General features: G+C 32.9%; 1 long non-coding RNA gene across 1 annotated transcript; it reads right to left on the bottom strand.

Moving 5' to 3' along the window:
• Positions 1-2928: 2928 nt before the first annotated feature.
• On the bottom strand, positions 2929-3793 carry LOC111895186 (uncharacterized). The gene is made up of 2 exons (XR_002851447.2): positions 3634-3793; positions 2929-3312 (listed from the first exon to the last, which is right to left on the bottom strand). It is a non-coding gene; the product is annotated as an uncharacterized LOC111895186 (long non-coding RNA).
• Positions 3794-7707: the final 3914 nt, after the last annotated feature.

Genomic DNA, 7707 nt, shown 5'->3' with positions numbered 1-7707 from the left:
ACCCAATAAATTTAAAATTTGTATAAAAGCTACAAAAAATAGAAGTAAATATAAAATTTGTACCAAACCTACAAAAAAAAAAAAATAGAATATTTGATGACTTGGATTCTGATATGGCATATGGAGAGATTAAACTTGGATCCGATTGCTTGCCCCACATAAAGAAAAATGAAGGGAGATTGAACCTTGACCCACTCATAAGGGAAAACAATGCCTCCACCACTAGTCTCGGAAGTGATTTATATTACAAAACTATATGAAACATTTACGGTCATTAAGGTTCCGTTTGATACATATCTTTTAAAGTCTAAATAAATTTTTCGGGCTGAATGGACTGGAAAGATTGTTTGATATGCACAAAAAATAGGTCTTTCCTGGCAAGATTTGTCTTTTCCAGAAAACTCTAAAATTTTATTTTTCTGGCTGAATAGACTGGAAAGACAATTATACCCCAAGCCCTGTCATTTTCTTTCTTGCATTATTAATTTCTTTTAAATAATATTTTTAATTTTTTTATTGAATTATTATATATTAATAAATATTATTTTTAATATATAATATTTATGTATTAATTAATATTATTTTATTGGATTATTAGTTTCTTTTAAATAATTATTTTTTTATTTCTTTTTAATAGATTAATTCTATTTATTGGATTATTATATATTAAAAAAATACTATTTATAAATATATAATTTTTATATATTAATAAATATTAGTTTATTGGATTATTATTTTCTTTTAGGTAAGTTTTATTGGATTATTTTTTTTTAGACAACACTACCATCATCCTAATATATTTTGAAAAAATTCATTCATCCGACCACTATCAGACATAAACTGAGTCAAAAATCACATGTTAAATTAAAAAAAAAATTAAAATTGCTAAAGAATAACAACATAATATTAATTTGAAAAAAAAACTAAAAACAACTTAATCGACATTCTATTTGGATTTTAAATGATTATTGTGTAATTTTGATTTTGTATGACAATTGTTATGCTTTTATAACTATTCAGCAACTTCATCCATCACAATATAGAACAACAAGGTAATATTGTTATTTTTCATCATTCAACACAGTGAATCAGATATACAATCAAACAATATGGTTTCATTCTCAGTTAGAAAACTTTCTCATACAACACTTTTCCGGACAATATTTTTTTGGACAGAAACTATCAAACAGAGTCTAATTAAATCTATTAAAAAGATAATAAAACTACTACCCAGGCATGCTGCTAAAAATAAGGAAATATAATTTCATCAAACTATCTCAAAAGATGGGCAATTTATTTGACGGAATATCGTGACAACTAAACATATAAAAAAATGAAAACTTGAGATTTAATGACGATGAATTTTACAAGCCAATGACGATCTATATATCGAGTTATTTAAATTAATGCATGTAGCTTTATGTGTTGTATCATTCTTTTAGATAGTTAAGGTTCAAATCTTATTATGAATAAAAAAAATATAAATTTAAAAATAAGGTTGACAGATACGTGAGTTAACAGTTCTAAAAAAACATCGAATTTATGAATTTTATTAGATATATCATAAATAAAACAAAGATTTTTGTATGGATAAGCTCATTCTTATCCGTGAATATTTCAAATACGTATGAATGACATGGGCCAATTAAAAGCTATCCATTGTTTATGTAATTTTCATACTAAAAGATTGGCAACATTTAATCACCCTTAGCTTTATCGTTCATCTTATCCTTTGCAATCCACTATTACTTTTAATATTTTAATCTATCAAACATATTATACGTTCGTTAGGTTATGGGTATAGATACATACGATTCAAGCTACAAATAAAATATCATGGATCGACTCGTTAAAGTTCGACAAAACTAATCTATGTAATTCTCATACTAAAAACTTTGAAACAATTAATCACCCTTAGGTTTTATGTACATCTTATCCTTTGCAATCCATTATTATTTTTAATATTTTAATCTATTAAACATGTTATATGTTCGTTAGGTTATGGGTGTAGCTATAGACGAGTCAAGCTACTCGTGAGCTATTCGGGATCGACTCGTTAAAAACTCGATCCGAGCCTATATATAATATAATTTATTATTATTTTTATATGTCCAAGCAAATACATATTTTAAGAATTAGAGATTTAGGGTATTAATAAACGAGTTTCTTAACAAGCTCTAACCAAACTTAAGCTTATTTAAACATGTTAGACAAAAAATTAGTCCAACTCAAGTCCGAGTCGAGCTTGTATAATTTTTCACGAGCTCGAGCCGAGCTTAATCAAGCCCGGCATCAACTTGGCTCGTTTACACTATGAGAAAATTTTCCATCGTAAATTATATATATATATATATATATATATATATATATATATATATATATATATATATATATATATATATATATATATATATATATATATATATATATATATATATATATATATATATATATATATATATATATATATATATATATATATATATATATATATATATATATATATATATATATATATATATAGATCAAATGAAAACACTTAAAATGTTGAGAACACGAGAATAGTTTTGGACCAATCATTTTATAAGGATAAATTAGTAACTTTATATTTATATTAAATTGCAACATATTGATATTAATTAATGATTTCCTAAGTTTTAGGGATAATGATTTTTAATCACCTAAAAAAAATTAATAGTTTCTTTTAGTTAATGGAATATATTTGTTTTATCATTTTCCCAAAAATAATTTACGAGCGTTTTTTTCTTCAAAAACAAACGAATACAACTCAAATTACAAATGAATCCACTTGTATTCAAAAATGATTTTTTTTTCTTCATAAAACTTATACAACTTCATCCGAATTTAATACACTTATATTCACAATCACAAATGAATATACACTTGTATTCAAAAACTAGACACAAACAAACATGAATCGAGTGTTTTTTCATCAATTGAAAATAAAATCATGTAAATTTTATCAATTCTACACAAATGAATACATATATTCGCAAATGAATATATTTTTCTTCACAAATGAATATAGTTAAATAGAATATAATTTACGTCTAAAAATGATAGAACATAATATATGTTTTCATTCTCATGTAGTTCAAATCCTTCACCTTCCATCTGCTCAAACAATTCCAAAGGAACCCAGAAAAACCAATATGAAAATACCCATATATCATTGAGTTTTAGACACCAGATCTCTCTCACACATTTCATCAAACAACTTCCATGCATTAGCTTTTCCTTCAAATCAGATTCCAACTATGTGTAGCTATTTTTTCCATCAATTATAAGGGCCTGTATGAGATCAAGTAGAACCAATAAATAAAGGTTTTGTGTGTAAATTAAAAACAACGGTCTGTCCACTCACCAAGAAATCGTCCTAGTCGAGTTTGAGACCCATAGAAGAAACAATCAAGATGTTTATTACAAGTCGAGTTTAGTCTATTATTCATCGAGACTAATTAATAGTCTAACTATTATTACTATTATATAAGCGTTAAATAACACTCAATATAACTCTTAACAATAGCCCAAATAATTATTTTAAGGTCCTAACAATGTTACTATAATTAAATAAAAGCTATATTAAATATAGTATAGGCGTAGCTCACTTACAGCGGGTTTTTAAAAATCAGGCTTCGCTGGAGCAGCGTTTCCGAGCCGAAAGCTTTTCTGCTCGGAGCCGTCGGGCGCTTCGGGGCTTTCTTCTCATGCTGGGGAGGCTCCCTAGACTTGGGAGGGGTTTAGGGAGGTTAGAGAGAGAAAGAAATGCTTATGGTGTGAAGAAATAATGAAGGGTTCACCCTTTATTTATAGGGATTTTATAGTAAAGTAGCCGCTAAGTTTCGTCCGTATCTTCCGTGTACGAGCTCCGTTTTCTACGTTCTTTATATCCACATGTTAGTATTTACGAGGACTACAACTTTCACTTAGACCTCGTCGGCTAATTCTCCTTCTATCTCAGATTTACAAAAACTGTATCGTATTTATCGCGCTCGAAGAGTAGCGACTAAGCTTCGTCCATACCTTTCGCATACAAGCTCCGTTTCCGACTTTATTTATATCCATGCGTTGGTATTTACGAGTACTACAACTTTCATTTAGACCCCGTTGGCTAATTCTCATTTTATCTCGGATTTATAAAACCGTATCGAATTTATCGCGCTCGAAGAGTAGCGACTAAGCTTCGTCCATAACTTTCGCATACGAGCTCCATTTTTAACTGGCTTTTTATCGTTTAACTCCTATTACCGATATCTTCATTTCTCGTTTAGATTATTTTGGCTGAAAATCGACCGATCTAAAATTCGAATTTTCGGGCTGTGCACTGCTATGCTAAATCTTAGAAAAATCATAACTTCCTCATACGAAGTCAGATTTGGGCGTTCTTTTTATGGACACTCTCGGTTTAACATTTTCTATGAATTTTGTTTAGATTGTTAAGGCTAAAAGTCGCTCTATCGTAAATTCACTATTTACACTTCCCAGTGCCGTGCCGGTTCCGTCGCGAAATTTCGGCGGGTCATAACTTCTTCGTTATAACTCGGATTTCGGCGCTCTTTATATATACGGAAAAATTGTAACATATACTACAAATTGGTTATGATTATTTATTCTAAATAATATTTTTCCGAAAAGTCGTTTCTGACCCCTATTATCTCTAAATTGACTAGCCCGGATCTACGGGCGTTACAATTATCTCCCCCTTAGGATGATTACGTCCCAGAATTATCAAAGAAACAGGGATCACATGATGACTCCATACGTTATCTCTTCATCCTAAGTAATAACCGTAACTTTGATGTTTCTTCAAACAAGTATCTAACTCTAAGATTTCCTGACTACAGGCGGTGCCTGATCTTGGACCCGCTCCCTATCTCACGTTGGACTCCCAATTATGACCTTCAAGTCACAATCTCGATCCTTACTGGAGACTGCTTCTTCCTCTTAACAATCTTAGGATTACTACCATGGACTGATGTGTCGTATTGTAATGACCTAACATCGTATGTTGCAACGTTTAGACTCAGGTCTTTTAGAGTCAAATTTCCAGAACAGACTATACCTCCCTTCATGTTCTAATGTGAGATGATCACATTTTAAAAGGTAGCATTTCTAGCTACAAGCAACCGTCGCGATACCTCTACCGATCACTTCGATTATCTTTTACTTCAATCCTATGGCTTAAGTCAGATGTTACATCGAACATGGTTCTTTGAACCACGTAACATACTTATTGTAGTCGGACTCAATTCAATATGACCACTAGGGTCGGAATAACAATCATCTTCTTAGTCTTTACCGAAACAATGGTAACGACATATTTGAATAAAACGGTATCAATTACTAGCTTCTTGGTAACCTTGTGACTTTCCTTGATCCAAGTGTGAGTCATGTGCTTCCGGTAGTATATGCATCTACTACCTTTCACACCTACTCATACTTGTCCCAAGTATTGTCTTGCAGTCCCCAAGTCCTAAAATCACAAAACAATTTAACACATACGCGTGTGTCCAAATAATCATAAAAATTTCCCTAGAGTCTACTAGGACTTCTTCCATGCATATCTTCAATCATCAATTCTGCTTCACCTTGGTTGGTGATGGACATTCCAGATGATAGGAAAACTTTAGGAATTACACCAATCATTATATCATCCCGCTAATCAAATGTGTACATTCAGATGTACCCTACTTCTATAGACGTACTGCTATTTTATCAGACGTATTCTAAATGTGACATCCCCAAAATCTCGGCCAGAAAAGACCGATTTTCATTTATGCTTTTAAATATTTTCAGAGTAAATCCTTTTGATTTGAAAGAGTTGCGGAATTTGTTCCCAAAACAAAACATGATAAAATAATATTTATCAAAGCATTTCATCAAGAGATGCATTTCATTATATAATCAAAACTCGGGATGTCATGTTCCGATACAGACCATAAAGCATAAACGATAAACATTACAAGTCATTCAACAAATATATACATATACAGACTTGTAAACAAAACAACAAGATGATCCATCCATCTTACGCCCTTGTGCCACTTCCTGTAATACAAATAAAACTGAGTGGGTCAGGCTTGGGAGCCTGGTGAGCATATAGGGTTTTCAACCCACAATAAATAAGTTATATTTAATTTCACCAACCAAACACTATCCCGATTACCCATTCCCGTTATCCTCACTTTACGTCCCTAAAACAACTATCTCAAGGGACCTAATCTAGGATTTTCATCGGGACGGACATCACTGCGAAGGGGTTTCCTCAACAATAGATATCCTAAAGGCAACCATGAGGGGGATAGAGTACACCGGTGAACACATCGTTCACAACACCTACAGGTTATGAACCTGCTAGTGTTCCACTGGACTGTCTAGAAAGAGTCCGTGGTCGTTATCCATACTCCGCTGAATAACTAGATCAACAACAACAACAACATCGAGGCCTCTCATCTGTTTATTACACACCAACTATCTACCCATGTTCTACCCAACATATTAGTAGATAAAAATATATATTTTCATACGTAGTTTAAAGAAAACCTGTATAGCATGCTTTAATCAACACATATGTCACATAACAGATGAGGCACACACACATAACACATATCTCATAAAGAAATAAGCAGATCTATAAGATAGAAGAGAGTGAATACTCATTCACACATAACACAACCAAATATATACACATAGCACGTATTTTTATATAAAATACTTCGTATTATTGTATTAGAAGAAATAACTACACACTCACTTGATCAGAAGACGATCGGACAGCACTACGGCTTATAGGAGTAGTATTCCTCAGCAGATCTGGAAGATCTCCTCGAAAATCGAACTTCTCGCGGGCAGAGCTTCGACTCGGGAACCGCGCTTCTCGGGATCTTCGGGATCTCGGGACTTGCCTCGGGGCTAGAGTATGATACCGGGGCTTCGGGGTAGCTTCGGCACGAAAAACGATGCAAAAGACTAGAGAGAAGAGAAGAAATTGAACAAGAAATGAGGCTGTCTTCGGATCCTTTATATAGAGGCTGGAACCTCGGAGTACGCGGGGCGTACTGCGTTACGCGGGGCGTACTGCCCAAAACGTCATTGCTTACGTATCCGAAGTGCTCGAGTGCGAGTGTCGACATCCCTCGGAGTACGCTGGGCGTACTCGAGTACGCGGGGCGTACCTCGGATCAGATCGGTGACTCCTTCGGATAATGCTTCCGAATTTCCAATTAAATTTAAATACAAAATATTAAATAAACTTCGGAAATTCATATCTTCTTCATACGAACTCCGTTTTCGACGTTCTTTATATCCACGGAAAGGTGAGACCATGCTCTACGACTTTCGTTTAGACTCCGTCGGCTAATTTTGACTTTATTTTTATTAATTATTTTTAATAGGTCGCGACAGAAACTTTCGTTATAAATTCATAACTTCTTCGTTTGACGTCCGTTCTCGCCTAACTTTTTATCGCTTTGATACCAACAACGAGACCTTCGATCCTCGTTTAGATTGCTTCGGCTAAAAACTGCTCGATCTCAAATCGAGTATTTCGGGCTGCACACCGCTAAGCCGGAACTTCGATAAATCATAACTTCCTCATACGAAGTCAGATTTGGGCGTTCTATATATATTCGGAAACCTCGTTTCAACTACTACAACATAGATCAAAGATATTAAGTTTATTTTACA

This window comes from Lactuca sativa, chromosome 6 (assembly GCF_002870075.4).
Source record: "Lactuca sativa cultivar Salinas chromosome 6, Lsat_Salinas_v11, whole genome shotgun sequence".
Lineage (NCBI taxonomy): Eukaryota > Viridiplantae > Streptophyta > Magnoliopsida > Asterales > Asteraceae > Lactuca > Lactuca sativa.
The sequence above is the reverse complement of the archived record's forward strand: the minus strand, read 5'-3'. Positions and strand labels throughout refer to the sequence as shown.